Source organism: Callionymus lyra, chromosome 8 (genome assembly GCF_982586985.1).
Source record: "Callionymus lyra chromosome 8, fCalLyr1.hap1.1, whole genome shotgun sequence".
NCBI lineage: Eukaryota > Metazoa > Chordata > Actinopteri > Syngnathiformes > Callionymidae > Callionymus > Callionymus lyra.
In genome coordinates this window covers 28,394,000-28,415,438 of record NC_141825.1, presented here as the reverse complement: position 1 = coordinate 28,415,438, position 21,439 = coordinate 28,394,000, and the positions used below count along the sequence as shown (strand labels likewise).

The window sequence follows — 21,439 nt, the reverse complement described above, 5'->3', positions numbered from 1 at the left end:
GTGTGTGAGATACAAGTATATATGGATGGACACGTGTGTGAGATACAAGTATATATGGATGGACATGTGTGTGAGATACAAGTATATATGGATGGACACGTGTGTGAGATACAAGTATATATGGATGGACATGTGTGTGAGATACTAGTATATATGGATGGACACGTGTGTGAGATACTAGTATATATGGATGGACACGTGTGTGAGATACTAGTATATATGGATGGACACGTGTGTGAGATACAAGTATATATGGATGGACATGTGTGTGAGATACAAGTATACATGGATGGACACGTGTGTGAGATACGAGTATATATGGATGGACACGTGTGTGAGATACAAGTATATATGGATGGACACGTGTGTGAGATACTAGTATATATGGATGGACACGTGTGTGAGATACAAGTATATATGGATGGACACGTGTGTGAGATACTAGTATATATGGATGGACACGTGTGTGAGATACTAGTATATATGGATGGACACGTGTGTGAGATACTAGTATATATGGATGGACACGTGTGTGAGATACAAGTATATATGGATGGACATGTGTGTGAGATACTAGTATATATGGATGGACACGTGTGTGAGATACTAGTATATATGGATGGACACGTGTGTGAGATACTAGTATATATGGATGGACACGTGTGTGAGATACTAGTATATATGGATGCACACGTGTGTGAGATACTAGTATATATGGATGGACACGTTTGTGAGATACTAGTATATATGGATGGACACGTGTGTGAGATACTAGTATATATGGATGGACACGTGTGTGAGATACTAGTATATATGGATGCACACGTGTGTGAGATACTAGTATATATGGATGGACACGTGTGTGAGATACTAGTATATATGGATGGACACGTGTGTGAGATACTAGTATATATGGATGGACACGTGTGTGAGATACAAGTATATATGGATGGACACGTGTGTGAGATACTAGTATATATGGATGGACACGTGTGTGAGATACTAGTATATATGGATGGACACGTGTGTGAGATACTAGTATATATGGATGGACACTTGTGTGAGATACAAGTATATATGGATGGACACGTGTGTGAGATACTAGTATATATGGATGGACACGTGTGTGAGATACTAGTATATAAGGATGGACACGTGTGTGAGATACTAGTATATATGGATGGACACGTGTGTGAGATACTAGTATATATGGATGGACACGTGTGTGAGATACTAGTATATATGGATGGACACGTGTGTGAGATACTAGTATATATGGATGGACACGTGTGTGAGATACTAGTATATATGGATGGACACGTGTGTGAGATACTAGTATATATGGATGGACACGTGTGTGAGATACTAGTATATATGGATGGACACGTGTGTGAGATACTAGTATATATGGATGGACACGTGTGTGAGATACTAGTATATATGGATGGACACGTGTGTGAGATACAAGTATATATGGATAGACTTGATCTTGATTTCTCTGCTATAGAAACTCTAGTTTTCCATAAAATAACTGACACCATAAAGAATGTGAATCTAGTTTTCAGTGACATCATCATGATGCAATATTCAGCACAACCTTCATAACGTTCCAGTTCTTATGCCTCATTTCTTAAAAAAAAAAGTCGCCCTCATGTCGTCAGGACTGGTTTGTTGTGAGAGCTGGAGATAAACGACAGCAGATCCACGGGTGGCTGTAGATGCCGAGACCATCTGAAGTTTATCCAGGAGTGTGTGAGACGTTGAGCTTCAGTTCAGTTGCTTCTGAACAAGACAAGTAACACAAACCGGGTTTAAAACATTTGATGTTTGCGTACAAAAAGATGAAGATGACGGCTGTATTGCAGTGGTTGAATAACAAGAGACAAATATAAATATTGCCTTCATAAAAAGAAAATGTTGTTTTCTGAAGCCTCAAAAAAAGTTGTAAATTCGACATGTTTTGACTGCAGAAAGTTGAAAAAAGGGCTAAATCGTCTCTGAAATCGGCCAATAGTGTCGTTTCTTACTTCAATTCTGTTTGTGAGCCTCCAAGATGACCGTTAGAACAAAAAAAAGTTGTTTAATTGAGTTGTTTTATATTTAAAATAATGTATTTGTAGAAATATTGGAGGAGCTTCCAATGTTTTTTGGAACGTTTGTTTGTTTGCTGGTGCTGCTGTCGTTTCATTGTGTTGTTTGGACTTGTTTGTGTTTATTCCGATACACTTCCCAAAAAAGGGCTTCTTCAAGACTTCATGCAAAATAAAACTTTTGTTTTTTATTTTCAAATTATTTCCAGTTGTTCTGCTCGACAAGCATTTTTTTCGAGGAAATACTTCAAGAATTTCTGTTGTTATTTGTCTCTGCGTTGAAACCACAACTGTCATTGTGTAGCCGATGTGTGCGTTTCCTCACTATGTCATCGACAAATGCATTTTTAAAATGAATTTAAAGTTTGATTTCTCACCCCGTCTTGACAATTTTGTCTCCACAAATTTTTGATAGAAGCAACGTTTGGTTCCCAGCCTGTTAAAATGCAAATAATATTTAAAAATATTGGATTCATAAAGTTATACTAAGAGACCATAACTTCACTCTCCTGCCTCAGTCAATGACATTTCTGTAGGATCTCTCATCATTAGTTGAGTCACATTAAGGGTGGACCTGTTAAATACACCCGATGTACACGTTTAATAAACACCCCTCCTGTGAAAACTGAACCTTGGCCATAAGCTTGGTGACTCAGCCTCAACACTAACAATTCCTTTTATAGTTTGGACTCCTGCCTGAGCACAAACCAGAATCCAGGGCCTGCCTGGATGAAATCAGGACACGGGAGTGACTCCAGACTTTTTTGTTGAATCATGGATGAATACCTCAGTATAACAATGGGGGAGAAAAACGCTGAAAGTTGAATTTTTCGATACTGCCTTTAGAGGTCGAGGTTGTTTAACGTGAATAATATTGTAAGAAATACAGGAAGTCGCTATTTGAGGGAAGTTAATTAAACATAAACTAACATTACAATGTGTTCATATTGATATCATAGATTTTTCAACAACCACTTTTATTCGGTTATTTAAGGAACTAAACAGTTTTTCGTTAAAGTCAACTCTCTTGGGGCCTGTCATTAAAGAGCTACATGCCAAAGTCATGATAAAGTTGGTATTTTCCTTTGTGTACTGTCAACCAGTGAAATAATCATCATTATCCTGCGTCGTGACTTCATGCAGCAGGTATTTTTAAGTAGTGGTCTCGTGTGCCAGAGACTCCATCCATGTTTCAAGCTGTACTTAAGTCTTCTCAACGCTCGACTCTTTCGACTTCCATGTGCTTTTATTCGCTATTTTCCCGTGAAGTTCTGAGGAATGGAGCGTCGGCCGTGGATAATATATTCCTGGCAGCGTCACGACTCGCTGTAAGTCTCCCCGGAGATCGAGAAATTGACGCACAATGAGTTTTTTTCTCCGTCGTCGATAATCTTATGATTGTGTTTTTGCATTCTGCAGCCAAAGATGTCAGTGACTCACAAGTCATCGGCTCATTGCCTCTCACGACAGAATGATTCAACGGGTGCTTGCATCAGATCGCTGCTGATGGAGTAATGTATGGATAGTATGACGCGATACGCCGTTCAATAATAGTTGTTTGTACCACGTCATGCAGTAGATGGTGACCGTAGAAGCGTAAATGTATTGTATTGAAGAAAGTCTCTCCACAGGCTTGAAAAAGTTGTTATTGATATATTTTTCTTTTGTTCGTGCTCTTCATCGTCCTCACTCAATGTTTTGTAATTAACTCTTATCTACTCCACCCAAGTGGAGGGAAACCTCCAAGTCTTCTTATACTTACTTACTGTGTTTTCCGCACTATACATTTCTCAAACAGTGCGCCTTATATTCCGGAGCGCCATATATATTTAACATTACCTGGTGGGTGACTTGTTTACAAACACTTTCATGACTCTGCACCGACTTAGGCGACACGCAGAGGGAGGAATTACATCATTGCTTCATCACGGGGTGGGATTAACGACGCACGTCACATCATGGCGGATGTCTATGGAGTAAGATTACTGCCATCGGTTTGAACGAGTGTGTCTTGGCTGTGGTACAAAATCACTCTGCTGCTCAACCAGTCATACACGTGCGTTCAACATGTCATACACATGCGCTCTAGCCGTCATACACACGCTCAACTTCTCTGCTGCTAACTCAACATTTGTCTGCTCACAACACCAGTCTCAGAACACTTAATAAAGTTTGACTTTATCTGACAGTTTTGTTGACGTTCCGTTTAGCACAGCTTTATCTAGTGGATAATAACACAACGCCAGTCGTTTGACTGTATCTGTTATTCCATAGGCCTTATAATCCTGTGCAAACTATATTATGAAAACAAAATAGGCCATTCATTGAAGGAGCGCCTTATAATCCGGTGCCTAATAGTGTGGAAAATACTTACTTTGGCCCTTTGACCCTGTCAGGGCAAGTCTTCTTATAGCTTCATCCTTTTTATTTATGAAACCATCACTTGATATTAAACGTCCTCTTGTAGTGGATGATTTCACAAATAAAAAGGGAAACATCAAGTAACGTGTAATTATAACGCTATTCGATGTTTTCGTCGATCAATAAAATAGGTCACTGCAACTCATTCCTGTATCGACTCCAAGCCCGGATCGGTTCCACTGCTTACCTTCCGTCTGTCTTTCCTTGGATGCTTCTCACTTTCAAGTGCCAGGTTTTTTGTCTGAGCAGAGACCAGCAGCCGCACACTGTGCATCATAGACTCACTGCTGCCGGGGTTTTTTGGGTTATTAAGTCAGGCTGTTGACTCGTAAATAGATCTATGAGAATCACTTTTGTTTACTCAACATGCGAGAAAGTCAAACTGTGTGATACGCACTTTTATAAATGCACACAACATGGATGAATACGATGTGTTTAAGTGTTCCTGTCAGGTTGTGTCGAACAAAAGGTCAACAATCATTTAAAACACGCAGCAGATCAATATGTCTGGAGCATAAATGGGGGTTCGCTTCTGACCTTCGTCTACTTCAATTCCAGACTTTCTCTGACGCCTCACATGGTTTGCAGTTGGTCGTGGAAACCAGCAGCTGGTTGAGCTTTTAGTGGCGGACGTTTGAGAGTTAAAGTGCCACGATCGGTCTTTACTGGTCAATATAAACTCAATCAATGGATCGTTCTGACCATCACTCACACGGATTCATCGAGGACTGGATACTAATGTTTTTATTCATTGATCCATTGATTATTTGATAATTTAATGCTCTATGTTGTTTTTAAATCTATATTTAACATATATTTAAGTAGACTTCACTGTAAAACTTTATTTAACGTACATTTTGTATTTATTTAGTATCATGATACTCTGGGTTTTTTCTTGATTTATGATCTGTTTAGTAGTTCAGTGTCAAGGATTGTTTTTATTTATTTATTTTAGAAGATTTTTTTTCTTGTCAATCAAAGTTTCTGTTTGAACTGAGCCTGACAAAAGATGGATTTCTGGATGAGGATGATATGATATATTTTATTTTTATTTTATATATAACATCATTTTGACATGATGATCTGAAAGAGGTCACACCAGGGTGTACAGGGCGATAAAATCCTGTTAAGAGGATATAAACAAATGTGTTATTTTGATGACAAGGCTCGATATTTAAATGCATATTCATGACTATTTTCTAAAGTACTTTCCTACTAAAATATCACCATGAATTTAGCTCAAGCAGGTTCTTATCATGAAAATAATTAATAAATCCAAAATAACAAGACATAATACAGTATAATGTCAATTGGAAAAATAATTAAAAGTAGTTTTAGTTTTAGTATAAGATACTTATGTTGACCTGATGTAAAGTAGTAAAAAGAGATGAAAGGAGGTGAAGAAAAGAGTGCAGGCAGGTGGAGAAGATAAGTGTGATCTGTGACAGAAGAGCAGCAGCTGAGAAGGACGTCTTGAAGGACAGTTGTTGAACCCGACATGAAGTATGGTCCAGAGACAGTAGATCTAGTTGAAGGTTTTCAATGGGTGTGACCGTGAAGATCTGAAATCAGTTTATTTAAAGAACATCTCGTGAGGAGCCGTTTGGAGACAAATGGATGAACGTGTGAAGATAAGAAACAGTGGTCATGTTAAAGGATATAAGAGATGAAGATACTCGAGATTGTGATCCTGGTTAAGAAGGTTCAAATGTTCTCACGGTGGTGGATTCTGACCACATGTGTTCACGAGAGCAGCTCGTGTGATTCATGGCATCCATAGCGACTCGTTGAGATTCTTGCTGTTGTTGTTCCTCCGTTTCCAGAGCAGAATGCTTTTGAGCTCGTATGACATTTCAAAGACTAACATTCTCAGCAGAGCTTCATTGTAATGAATCTCCAGACCCTGACAGATTGCAATGTGGCTCAGATCCGGAGCTTTCATTGGCTGATCTGTGGCGTCCTGTTACTGTGTTTCTCTCCAGCCCAGCTGTTGAGCAACTTGCAAGTGGCTTTGCATTAGTTTTCAGTCAAATGGTTAAAAATAAATAACTTAGGATCAAAACTCCACGTCCCTTTATGGTCTATTTATCTTTATATCGTAACTTTATATCGTGTAACTGACTTGTTTTACCTAATCATGTAAATATGTCACAGTATATGTCGAGGTTGATTTAAAAGTTACTCACCCATGGAAAACTGTGATGAAATACACAATACTTTTCTATTTGATATAAACTTGATGAAAAACTACTTATGATGAAGATTTATTTTTAACATTTGTGTTTTGTTTATACATTTATCATCTACCTTTGAGGAAGCTGAATATTAAGCTTTCTGAAAACATAAATAAAGACGTCTTCCGTCCACTGATCCACAGTTCAGTTCGCCACGACCGGGCTCATTATTTTGCTCACCCAATAAATATTACGAATGCTTCAAAGGCGCTAATTCTGGCCCGAGCTGCTATAAATAGGAGTGAGCAGTGCCAGTCTGCTCCAGTGCTGAGAGCTTAACTTTCGCTCACTGTGTTCATGACTTCATTTCTATGTGCTGTTGATTCAACTAAATGTTGTTTTTAATTCTTCTCTGTCGTGAATCCTCATCGATTACACTCATCTCGAGAACCATGGATTTAGATTTAATGATCATTCAAAGTGGCACTCTTATTTATTCTCATTATTTACTTCCTCTGCCTCACTTTCTTCTGGGAAAATATTTAGTTTGTACTTCATGGTAGAGCTGTAGCGATACACTATCTCACGATACAATTCCATATATTTTGATGGACAGAATTCTCGTAACAAATTGCCAGGCGAACTTAATTGATTCATCTTGTGATTGTTCTCGTTTGGTTGCATTAATAGAACTGAAAGACAAAATATGTCCAAACTTTAAAAGCTGCTGGAGTCACTGTATCCTCTCGACCTCAGTCATTGCCAGGGTCTCGCAGGATGTCTTTGTTTCTTTAGCTGCAGAGGATTAACAGCCCTATGGCTCTTGAAAGTTTAGTTGCAAACAGTAAACAAACGCAGTTCATTTTTGCATGTTAATTGTTCATTTAAAAACTTTATCGAAAAATAAACCATAAAACAACTATAAAATACATGATTAAAAAAAAAAAGCGAAAGTTTTCCTGTTATTTATTCATTGAAAATAAAAAACAATACATTGCTGTTGGTAAATGATAAATTAACTTAAAAATATATTCAGTATATGTCATTGCATTGAATGATGTGTATTTATTTGTGTTAACATCCATAGTAAGATTATTCCAATGTTGCAGAAATACTCGTGTTGTAAATGCTACAGTTGTCATAGGCATATAAGGAAGTGTGTGTCAGGAGGTGGAGTGTGTGACGACATGTCCGAGGACACTAGGACGTGATGTCGTGTCGAGGTGTGCAGTTGTTACAGATCAGCCACTTCCTGTTTGCTCTGGCGATGAGTCGTGGACGGATAATAACGGGGAGGAGTTGATGCCGAGAGGAAGAGATTGAGTTACAGTCTGACGGGAAGACGAATGAAAGTGAGACGTGTGTGAACGAACAGATCCAGAGAAAATGTAAGGAAGGAAAAGAGGCTTTAAGGTTAAATCTATAGAACCCGTCTGACAGGTGATGGACAGAGGTCACGGGAGGTGAAGAAGAGAGTGCAGCCGGCCCGGATCAGGGGTCAGGGTGACTGTCGGGGATGATTGACAGGACAGTTGTTGATAAAGTGGAGGAGAAGCTTCATAGCAATCCTTTCTGCCCTCATGCCAGTTTAATATCAGCAGTTTTCTCATGAACCTTCAGAGGAAAACAAAGAAAAATGAACGGAAAATGAAACCAAACTAGTAAAGTTTGTGAAACACAGATGACTAGAAATGATGTGTTTTTGATGACGGTTACATCAGGAAGAGGTTCATGGGTTTGATGATTATGAAGAAAGATTGTTGTAACCATGAGCCAGATGAGTTAGCATTAGTTAGCATTAGTTATAGTTGAACTGTATTCTTTTCTTGTCACTTCACAGTAGGGCTTGGTATCAGTACAAACATCTTCAATACAAGTACTGATAACAATACATTCACTTTAAGACCGTTTCCTGGATTATATGTATTTCTATACAAATAAAATCAATCCCAAGAGAATTTCTACTCAGAGGTGTTTTCTTGCAGAGAAAGACAAATAATAAATTAATCTAACGTTCACTACCTTTGTTCCTTCTTTTCTCAGTTTTACTTCAGAAAAATTTGTAAAGTTTTAATCAAACGAGAGCTCAAGACACTTAAAGTAAATTGATTAATTTTTTGGTAAAAACGATGCTACCGGTGAAAAGACGCTATAGTTTGGGGGAACATTAAATCAGGTCAGAGGGCAGAAGTGACTTTCTACTAACAACCCTGTTTAAAGTACATAGATACTTATGTTTTGTCAAATTGTATTATTATATTGCGAAATGATATCAAGTCAAAATTATGTCGTGAGCACTTTAATGAGTTGAGATTTTAATATGCATGCGTTGCCAGTTTTTAACTATGGAAACATGTAACTTTGTTCAAGACTATATAGTTAATTAAAGTTACTTATGTTTAATAAAAAGCACTTTTCATTCGATGAACTCAAGGATAGCATCTTATAATAATCAGACAACACAACATGAGGATGAACAGGATCCTACTTAAGATGTTTTTTTTACCAGCTCACCACGTTAATAAACTCCTGTTTTGTTCTTTACAGATTCTGATTCTTCCTATCGTGACAAAGTATTGTTCGCGACACACTCTTTGGCAGCTTCACACCCAGAATGTCTTATTCCTAGTGCAGAGTTACATTTTTATTATAATCCGTGTTATCATGGAGAGTCCGCGCTTCTGTCTTTCAAAACGATATCTTGAGACTCTTCGACGGACTCGTAGCCTCCGCTCGTGTCCAAACATCCATATCAATGTCTTTAATGACACAGAGTCGTTGGCTAGGATTGGTTCGGCGTAAAGTAATTCCTCATTTCCCACAGTCCTAATCTCTGGGCCGATGTTCTCGTCCACTGGCGGCTCCCACTAGTATCCATGCAGTCACCCTGAGCTGGACCTCATCCACGCACCCCCTCTTTCATCTTCTTTCATCCTGCTAATAATTATTAGCCGAGCGGCCGAGGGAGGAACACGAGTGCTCGGAGCTGATAGTCGGAGGAAACAGAAAGACTTGAAATGGCTCGACGAGCGAGTTTGACCTCAGGTCGACCCCGAAGCCACTTCCTTATGACAGTCTGTCGTGTTGTCATTTGCAGCTGTGCTAGTAAATAATATGTGTGAGCCGATCGAGGATCAATAGCGTTGTGAGAGAAGACTGTGGAGATGTTTGATGTTGTTGTTCCACTGAGAAGCTCAAAGAAGCCTCTTGTAGTGTCACAAACGTGCACGGATCAACGTGCACGGATCGACTCCATCCATCTCCAATATTCCAACTAAAGTAATAATCAAGTGTTTAGTTTCACTTTCCCTGGTCATGGGCAGAAACCAGCACATCTGATAGAACTAGACACTGTTTGTTATCGATAATTCGACTTTATCTACAATTATTTTAACAAGAAAACTGGGTTCAATATGTTTATGATGCAATACAAACAAATGCGTGTTTGTTGGCTTTTACATGACTTTATAATTGAATTATGCTTTAGCCAGTTTCAATTCAATTTATTGATCATAACAAAGTTATCTCAAGACACTATACAGTTGAAGTAAGACTATAGTTGATTAAGGAAAAACAGATCCCAGCAATTCAACAAAGATCAATAAGTGAAACACAGTGAGCTATGGCGAGGAAAAACGTCCTTTTAGATGAAACCTGGAGCAGAACCAGACTCATTGTTGACGGCCTCCTGCTTTGACCGGCTGGGAGGAAGGATGGGGGGGTAGACAGATGGATAAGGAGAGGAGTGAGGGAGGATACAGTGAGAAAAGAGGAGGATATGGGAGAGTCCATGGAGGTGCTGGAGAGAACTCTGGATCATTGACATGTTGAAGATCCTGGATCACCAGCAGCTCTGGAGGTTTAATGAAGGTTTTGTAGACAAACACTTTCATCTTAACTTTTATGTAGTATATCATATTAAAACAATTAACTCTTATTTATTTCAGTTTTATGTGTGAAGTCAGCAATGATCTCAGATCTTTGCTTGTGAATGAATGAACATCAAATGTTGTGTCTTTTCTGCACTGATGACAAGATGTGTTTGCAGTCGTTGTGAGAAACTCATCCTGCATGTAGACTGTGGTGTCAGAGATATTTCCAGGGATTCATATTACGTACGGGATATCGAGGAGCGATCCATCAATGACCTTCTTAAAAGGAAGCTATTGAAGTGATCAATACTGTGCTTCCTCCGTCTTTGCTCTCGTATCACGCTCATGTTTTTACTCATCTGTGACTGATTGAATCTGATTTCACTGAATAAATATTGTTGATTTTTGAATTTTATGATATAATATTAATAACATTAGAATATGAGATACATCTGTTTGTATTTAACATTTATCTTCCGTAGAAAGTTTCTTTACCTTTTTTTCTTGATGTAAATGTTTAAATTTGAATAATATTTAGCAACATTTCAATGTAAAGGCTAACGTTGAGGAACTTCACTCTTTTAATAACAATGTTTTTGTTTGTCTATGACGCTGACAAAGACTTTGAAAGGTATACTTGGATTTATTGATGAGTCTCTTCAAGTTATAGTGATATTTTCATGTTTTTTTTTAACTTAATTCTGGTCCAAATGTCTTTCAAATCACACAAATATTTTACCATAAATGTTATTAAAATACAATGTGCCTTCATTGTTGTTTCTCTACGCAGTTTTACCTTTTTGTCAGTGTTAAATATGATGTTTAGTAAATACATTTAAATGGTTGTTTGTTAATAGTTTGTGGATTCTGGTAGAAATGAACCTCTCTTCACTTCTACATGTGTCAGTAATAGATATGTTTTACGCAAAATATTAAGTTTCTAATTAACTTTTACGTTTCAGTGTTATTCATTGAAACAGTTTTCATTGATAATTTTTCAAGCACTACAGTTGAAGCGATAAGCGTTACATGAAAGTCAAATAGTTTGTTCCACCGAGCTGGAAAAGGATCTGAATGGAAGTCCATGCGGGTTCTTATCTCGCTCAAACATGGCGGCGGCTCAAGTGTTCTCAAGTGTATCCACACAACAGTGATACTCGCTCGCTGCTGTTGGCACGACGATCTGAAGCAACATCAGGAAACTGATGAGTGTCCTTGGAGTCGAGATCGTATGGTTTCAACGTAACACTCTCTACACCATCACTCCGTTGAGGAATGACATGAAACACTTAAGACCAAACCTGTAGGAAAACATACATGGATGGATGGATGGATGGATGGATGGATGGATGGATGGATGGATGGATGGATACAACTTTATTGATACACTTAAATGCCACAATCTTATTGAATATCGTATCAATATTCAACTGCACTGAATAGATTTTTATTATTTATTTATTTTTTATTATGTCCTTAGGAGTTAAAATCCCAAATAAATCCTGCTAGAACCTGGCGATGACTGAGGATGAGAGGATACAGTGGGTCCAGCAGCTTTTAAAACTGATGTTTGCGTTAATTTGTTTTCAAACCAAAATATGTCCAGTTATGACTTCGTCAAGAGTCATGTGGTCTGTAAATTCTACAACACCGGAGTTAAGTACTCGGTGAAGTACAATACTACAATATTCCACAATACAACGTATCGTTGACCCTATATCGTGACAGATTCTTGACAATACAAACCAAAAAATAGTTGCACTCAAGTGTGACTTCCCCCATTTTTAATGTATATAAAAACAAAAACTATACTATATATTTTGACAAATGTTGTTTTTCCTTAAGTTATTCTCAGGATCCTGTTGAGAACAGATTCAATAAGATGTAATGACTGTGTTTGCTCGTAAATTGTGGCCAAAGACGCAACTTTCATCTCCAAATATTCTATTTAATCTTTGACTATTTTGTGTAAACAAATCCTCCACCAATGACTCTCTCTTTTCAATCGCACTCCTGTATTCTCAACATGTAATTTGCGCTGATGTTGGTTCACTTGTGCACCTCCAGAGTGCTCCCATCATGCTTCTCCCCCAATAGTTCCTCCCCCTGTTCCTCTCCTCCTCCTCCTCACGTGGCTCTTCAGCTCTTCCTCTCTCCAGTCTCTCATTCATGCACCAGCTCCATCATCACTGTTATTATCATCTCTCCTCTATCTCGACTCGCTGGATAAATGTGGCTCTTCCGTGAGTACTTTCCCACTTTCACAGTGTTTTGTGCACATGTGTGTTGATGAGTATTTATAGAGCGACGGAGAACGACTGCTGAACACTCTGAAGTCGACGTCTAAAAAAAGATGACAATCCTCAGTTCGGGTCGTTGATGTTGTGTAGAAAGTTACTTCATCTCACTGTAAAATAACGTTTGTTTGTATCGTGTCCTTGTTTTACCTTCCTGATCGGATCTGGGTTCAGTTTGCCACGTAGATTTCATGATGGTCGTGATGGAACCACAACATCCTCTCCTGGACCACTGAGGTCCAAGGATACAGATCAGCCACTAGTGGAGAAGCTGACGCACATTTGAACAGTTAGAAAGTCATTAATGTTAATGCGATACGATGTTGTTTTTCTATTGACGTTGTGTTAGTACTGGAGCTGAAGATGTGTGTATTATTCAGTTGCTCTGTCCAACTGCAGATTTCATGTTTTAAACCAACAGTTATATAAAGGTCACTTAACTTTACTTTGTTGCTGTAGGTGCAGATTAGAAATCAATACTGGAACTTTTATTATATAGTAAGAACTTCAACTTTGTACTGTTGCAGATATTTCATTGACAAACTTCCACTCATGTTTTTCAACCGATTCAAAGGTGTGTAGGATGTGAAGGTAAACTGCATGAATGACTCTAACTCTAACTGAAATTGGCATCGCTTTCTCATTTTAAGTCTTATTAAGACACTGTTGTTGTTGTTGTTTTCCACTTTAATGTTAGCATATTGCTGTAGCTTGGCTGGAGTTTGATTTGTGTCAAAGTGTAATTCTGAAGCATCACTGTAACATGTGAAGTAACAGCTCAGGACGATCAATGTTTGAGATGCTCTGGTCCGTGTTTCTCGTAATCCTGGAATGTCAGAACACACTTTACCCTCTTGTCAACACTTGTTAGTGTTGTGTGTTAGTTGTATACCTTGAAGTTGAGAAACAGTCACAAACATGAATGACACACGACTCTGGGATTTGTACGGCATTTGGGTTCCTCCCTTTTAACGTAAAGATTCGATGCAGACCGTGTACTCAAACAAAAACAAAAACACTCCCAACAAGTCGACTCCTGTAGGCCTGAAGAACTGATGTGTTTCTTGACAGAATATTATTGTTTTTGCACAGAAGTGGATATAAAATGTAAACAACAACATCCAGGGAACGAATAAACGACCACGATTTCTAAATTTGTGTTGATGATCCTGCCAAAGAATTGTGTTGTTGCACACTTTTATCACAATTAAAAACATATAATATATCATATATAAATAAGATAACACTCTTAAAATGTTTTATTTAATTTTGTCTTCATTGTCTGCAGGTCCAGCAGCGAGTGGTCAGCAAGTGAGGTTTGATGAATCCAGAGTGACCGACTGACCTGCGATGATGTGAGTTCATGTTTGTGTTTGTGGTAATATCTAGTGATATCTAGTGATATCTAGTGATATCAAGTGATATCTAGTGATATCTAGTGATATCTAGTGATATCTAGTGATATCTAGTGATATCATAGTGTTTCTTAAATAGAAGGTGGAATCATTCACAAGCTGGCTTACACTTGATGTTACTTTATTATCCCTTGTGTTGTCTCAGGGTCAAGGTGACCTGAAGGCCTGTGAAAAAATGTGTTTGTGGCATCCCTTGTGTTGTCTCAGGGTCAAGTTGACCTGAAGGCCTATGAATAGATGTGTTTGTGGTATCCCTTGTGTTGTCTCAGGGTTAAGGTGACCTGAAGGCCTGTGAACTAATGTGTTTGTGGTATCCCTTGTGTTATCTCTGGGTCAAGGTGACCTCCACAACTGCATATGTATTCATGGAAGCCAGGGAGGTTGTGGCCTTTGACCCAGAGACAACATTAGGGATACCACAAACACATTTTTTCTTGACCCTGAGATAACATAAGGTTTAATCAAAGGTTCCTTTTATGATTTTGAAAACAGTTCCAGGGAGAGGGTTCAAGAAAAAGAGACTGTGAAGAAGGCAGAATAAATGAATACAAAACTCTAGTATTATATTAGATGTATATAGATATATTAGATACGTTTGTTGGATACACCATCAAAGTGTTGCTAATTCTTCTCGTGCTGAACTTCGCTCTTTAAATCACCTGTTGTGAACTCAGGCAGGAAGACTGGATTAATAATATTGGTCACAGTAGATATTGTTTCCAGATAAAACCCTTTTTTTATATCAAAACAATTTACCCTTAAACACAGAGTATTGATCGAGAGCGTTCATAGATCATAGAACTTCATTCATTGTTCCCGCGGCTCAGAAAAGTATCATTATTAGTTAAAAACACATGTGTGTGTTTCACATACTTGCTGTGGATTCTTTGTTGCTTCAGTGTTTGCAGTTTGATGTGCAAGGTCAGCTGCAGGAACAAGTACCTTCACCGGTGAACTTCTTCGTAGCATAGATTTCTCTCAAAGGCCAAGAAGTCAAATATATCTTAACTTAAAGGGATGATACAGTTGTTAAAGTGTCAGGCTCTTGTTGGGTTAGTTTTCTATTTTCCTTCCCTGAATAACACATTCTCTTTATACTTAATACTTACAAGTGCAACCATTTTTTTTACTTCTGCTTAGTTTACAAAACATACCGAATATTTCTACACAGTATTACAATCTGTGCATGTCATTTAATAATGTGTGAAAGTCTGTCATGAAAACAGAGATTCTTCTTCCACCCCAGACTCCTGTATCTTTCCTGATACTTGATATTTCCCTTTCATTTATTTCCGCGCTTCAGTGTCGACATGATGGTAGAAAAATATTACTTCTAACGCTCAGTCTCGCGGGACTTGCATGTGTTTCCCGCCAAACTGAGTGACATCAGAGAGGAGCTGCCGGCGCGTCGTGATATCACCAAATCAATAATAAATCCTTGTACACGCACACATAATACTTTATAAATGACGCTAACAACTTAGCTCGTTAGCATACGGTGAAGACGCACACATAACACTTTATAAATGATGCTAACAACTTAGCTTGTTAGCATACGGTGAAGACGCACACATAACACTTTATAAATGACGCTAACAACTTAGCTCGTTAGCATACAGTGAAGACGGACAGGTTTGTTTGAAGTTCACGATCTTCTAAGAAAACAACTGAGACGAGATGAAAAGTTCTTACAATATGTTGCTTTAACAAAGGAGGTTGAAAGAGACGAGTGACTGGATCACTAGTGTTTGACTAGATCATAAGTTAGTATTACTTCACTGGATCACTAGTGTTTGACTAGATCATAAGTTAGTATTACTTCACTGGATATACTGAGCCAAGACGCGTCGCCATAGCAACCGAGCCTAGCAAGCTGCACAGTTCACAGACAGACGGAGACGTAAACAACAACGAGACATAGAAGTACAAATTGACAACTTTACAGAACATGAAAAGGTGATTCGCTGATTGGTCGAAGTGCAGATTTAAGAAATGCTTGATTTATACATTGACAAATGATAAATGATCACATGTTTTCGATGCATATCGCACGTGCCAATATCATGATATCGATATATTTTTTTTGATATAGTTCTCGAGGAGACTGATGAGGATCAACCAACCAAAGAGTCAAGTTCATGAATCACATGAATCACAAATACTTGTAACACAAAATACAAATGAGATTTCCTACTGCAACGTTCTCAGAACATTAGCCTCAGCCTGGCTCCATTCCAGCCTGTCATGGGAAAGAGAGAAATTCTTCCCTCACCAAAAACACTGCTTCTTTTTACCGGAGTAATTGAGAGCTGTTATCAAGTCCCTCCCTCCTCACTCCTGCTCTACAGCAGGAACCTGGGATTGTTTGATGAAAGTAGGCCACGTTTGTTTCTTCTCTCTTCGGTGGTTTCTGGAACCTTCTGTATAAGTACGACTGTATCTCTAACTTTTCAAATGGTTCAATATTTACAAACATTTCCTTGTGCTGGTGTTGAATAAGTATATTATCTATAGATTGTGGTGAACTTCTTTTTTTTTTTTAAGTTCCAAACAACTACATTTGTCTTTTGAAATTGTAAATCTCTGAATCTACAATGGCTCAAATCATTGAGGTGTAAAATGGAATTATAGTTAATTCTTCTTTTGATCTTCACTGTTTTAAAACATTTACTTAACGTGTACTTTGTTAACCAGAATAATGACTCAATACTCATTTGTTGCTTGGCTGTTTTTTTTTCTACTGTTAGTAAAGTAGGAATGAGAGAAATATACAAGTTTTTATATATGTACTATGACTTAATTGTCTCAATGTTAATTAGTTATTATTCTTTAAATGTCTGTATTACTTGACTTTAGACAACCTGCAGCCAATAGCAGAATAAGATCCTACGTAATAATAATAATACCATTTATTTTAAGGCGTCTTTCTTGCAGTCAAGGTACATATACTACATAAACATAAAAAGTATATCATAGCAAAGCACAGTAGAACATGTTATTAAAACAATAAAACATCTAAAAATATAAAAAGTGACAGCAGTGACAAGTGGAGATTTCTTTTGAAATGGTTGCATGTTCAGGGTTTTGATAAACATGTGTCGGAGAAACATTTGATGATCCAAAGCAGCTCGGTTTTTATTGACAGCAGGAGCAACCAATGAAATCTCAGTGTCGGGTCTTAATCCAGTGAAAGTGACCCCAGTTGTTAGAGTTCTGCTGGAATCAAAGCTGGTTCTATAATCATTAAAAATAGACAGAACTTTCCTGCAGGGAGAAGTTGTAACTTTGTTGAATTTAATGTCTTTCTGAGGGTGAACTAGGAAAGTTCTCATTTGTTAGTATTTGTGTATAAGGCGTCCATTAATCATGATAATGAACTCGAATGTATATGCTCTGCACACCCACACATCTGCTCTTTCCTCTGGTGTTTGTCTGAAGTTCATGGAGGTCGCTTCCCCATGAGACCTTCCACTCGTTCTTTCCCAGGCTGCTCTACTCTTTCACGCTCAGGAATGCTCTCGACCTCTTCACCAATGTTTCTGCGACACTGTGTGTCTCGCTGTTCGTCTCTTGGCTTCGACTTGAACGTCTCGTGTTTGTCTCGAGTAGGAAGTGGAAATGTTCCTGGTTATGGTATTTTAATGGAAATGTAGGCTGAGAGGACGTGCACCACTATTGTATGTTTCCCTTTGGATTAATTACGCTGATCTGTGCGAGGAATTATCGCAGTAATCTGCAGGAAGTATAATGAAAGGCGCAGTAGGAAAGCACTGTGGCATTATCACGATCAAGAGAGAGGCGTTCGTAACTGTTTATTCCAGGCTTCTATTGAACTTTTACACCCTGAAATCATTGTGGAAAAACATGACTTGCTTCTTAAATTAAACTGTATTTAAATGTATTAATATTACATTGTCTTTGCTCTGACTCTGGTACTTGTGCAGGACTAATGGTATATAATCTTGTTTCTTCCTATTCTTGGGTTGATTCATGAACTAACTTCATCAAACTGTGACACGTGTCTCTTACAATCACATCCACGGTGGATTTATCTCCTCTACGTATTTCATACCCGTGTCAATCTGACCGATGGAGCTGTTAAAGTCCATCAATAGATTGTTAATAAACTGAAAACATCCGGTGACGCATCTCTTTAAATATCATTTAAGGTGTTTAAATGTTTTCATGTTTTCTTATATAGTTTAACCTTTTAGCACTGATGGTATATTTCAGCTTTTTTCTGGTGCCAAACTAGATCTTTACAAACTGCACCAATACTTAAATAATGTGACAGTTTGTCGTGTATCTTAGATAAAATTCAAAATGTTCTAATAAATATACTCTGGACCTTTTTCCATTGTAACAGACTTTATCAAATGTATCTTCTCTCTTATTTTGAGTCTTAATTTGTTTTTGAGAGCGTGAGCCTCGAATCACTGAAATGAATCTACATTAAAATATGTGAATTCAATGTTTGTATTTCAGACAAAGACTGTTATTAAGAAGATCAATGAAGTTTATTATCTAATCTATCGATCAATAACTGAACCGCCACCTAAATGAAGCAGCGTTTCTAACCGTACTAATGATGGAACCGACTTGTTCTGCAGACCATATTGGCAGAAAATGATTTAACGTCCTGTTTTTTTCACAAAACTATTGTCTTTCTTGTTCCTCATCTTTCATAGATGAGTTCTGCCGTGAGCTAGATTAGTGAAAATCCGAGTCTCTTTTCTGTCGCTGGAAGAAGTCGTTCCTCTCCATCTTTCACCACCGAAATCTCTGAGAACGAGAGTGAAAAATATTATTTTCCAGCTGTCACTGTGAAATTAGATTTGCTCATCTCGAAGATGCATTACAGAGCCTTTAACTCCATTATTGCATAAGAGGCAGCAAATGAATCAAAAACATTTCTGTCTTCCATGTGTCCTCCCTGTGCTCGACAGTTTAGATTTTCTCAAAAATGTAATTCAGTAAACCACTATTTTTCATCTTTTATTCATATTTTCTGATATTTCATATATTTCTGCCTTTACTTTATAGACGATGACATCACTTCATGTATTAGCAATTTGAGTTTAAATATCATGTACATCATCAACGGTAAACAAATATTGTACTAAATACTGTTTCTTGGCCTTAAATCATGTTCTATGTCCAAACCAAGCCCGGGATGTTTAAAGTAGATAAAAGTTCATGTTCTGTAAAGATGACAATGTTTAAGATAAGATAAGGAACAGATTGTTGTTGTAACAGTTATATCGAGACTTACAATGATAATGAAAATGATGTTGAAAGAGTGGAATTGAATGTGTTTCGAGCCAAGAATGAAATGTTTTTGACCAGGTTTGTTTTGACCAAAAGTGCAAATGATTTTGGCTATTTTTGTAATTCAGTTTGATACTGTTGCCTTGAAACAAAGATAATACATTAACTTTCTAAAAAAAAAACAATCAAAGATTGTAATATTTGACTAGAAACACCAAATGAAATCGCCGTCGTCTTCACGGAATAACCTGCAGAAGCAGCTCAAGCTTCAGGATCTTGTATCTTTTAACAAATGTAATGCTGTTGTCAAGAATGTGAGGTCGATTCCATCGGCAACTGTGAATGTTTTTATTCACTTAATATTGAATTGTTTTTATGTGTAACTGTGTTTTGCTGTCAATCCTGGCCACGTCTCTCTTGTAAATGATGTTTTAATCTCAATGAGATTAACCTGAAGAAATAAAGGATAAATAAATCAAGACTGAGCAAGAATGGACAAAATCCTCCTTCGTGGAAGCAACAGTGCTTCAGCAGTCGTGTGCCATCGAACCCTCCAGACTCACCTGGAGGTCCCACCTCTAACAACCCTCTCTTCCACCTGTAAGAACCAGCCAAAGGAAGGTTACGTAGCATTGAAAGCTCTGATGACTGGAGCGACTTCACACCAGTGGTGAAGATGTGTGTGCGTCAGTGAGGAGTCGAGCTACACAACAAATAAAGGTTTGAGGCGAAGAGAGCAGGAAGAAGTTGGTCTTAGAGAAGCAATTAGTGAAGTGATAAAACCATGAGGCCAGTGTAGACGCGGGAGCTCGTGCAGGGTTGTCAACAGGGATAATGAGCGTTGACTGTAGAGACGCCATCTTTGTCCTGATTCTTTCTCACAGTTTTGTTTCTTCTTGTTTATTCCTCGGGACAAATCCATCGTGCAAACGTTTATCTGTGCTTCCAAACACTCTCATCTGAGATCGTTTCAATAACTTAAGAGATGCACGTTTGTGGATATAAAACAAGGTCACTATTTGAATAGATGTAGAATATATGGTATGTTTTTCACAAAATTGAATATCGAATACATTTGAAACATTTAACACACATTTGCAAACTTTTATTCAAGTGGCATAGAACACGAACAATAAGAAATATTTTCTTTTGACTTTATTTAAAACACATGAATTTAACCAAAGGTTTTAAAGCACACGTCATAGCGACTGTTATAAAGTGAGGTATTAGAACCGACTCGTATTCATTATTAAAAAGTCTTGAAATGATCTCGAGTCACGTGTTCCTCGCGGTAATGACCTGCTGTGTCCGACAGGATGGACTCGGCCAAACATGACCTGAGCAGGAAAACGTGATGTCAACGTTCCTGTTGAATGATGTCTGACCTTGTTGTCACTGGTTTGACCTTCATGACGTCAGACTGACCACATTCCATATCCACCCATCCGCCCTCTTTAGTAGAGATTTGAATCACAAGAAGATAGAAGTTAATCCATTATTAAATGATATTAATATTGATGTTAATACGTAAGTAAAAAGTACAAGTTGATCAACCATGACACACAATGAAAATCTGTCTTTTATAGATTCTAGTGCCGCTAAAATCATTTTGTACTTTTCAGTTTTCACGGAAGTAATCTTGAGTTTATTACCATATTATAGTAGAAATGATCCAATAATAAGGTCATATATATAAATACAAGGCAAAGTAAAGTTACCTGTTCTTACCTTTCTCTCCAGTCACTGAGTCTGATTCATGCTGGATTGAAAAAATGCCAGAAAACTAACCAACCATTACATAACTGTACATAACTGCATACCTCTGTGTTCTATCTCTTTGTAACATATTCTGGAGCTGCTGAACCGTGGATTTCTCTAAGGAGATGAATCAAGTATCTATCT

The 21,439-nt window shown here is 37.8% G+C and overlaps 1 protein-coding gene across 3 annotated transcripts in view; it reads left to right on the top strand.

Annotated features, from left to right (window-relative positions):
• peak1 (pseudopodium-enriched atypical kinase 1) overlaps positions 1 to 21,439 on the top strand; it is a 51,917-nt gene that overhangs the window by 10,078 nt on the left and 20,400 nt on the right. For 2 of the 3 annotated variants that reach the window (XR_015712077.1, XM_087796700.1), the window contains exon 2: positions 14,143 to 14,209. The gene's annotated coding sequence lies outside the window, so the exon portion shown is untranslated. Of the gene's footprint in view, positions 1 to 12,735; positions 12,801 to 14,142; positions 14,210 to 21,439 lie in introns of those variants that run through there. The other variant, XM_087796701.1, reaches the window with a different exon arrangement.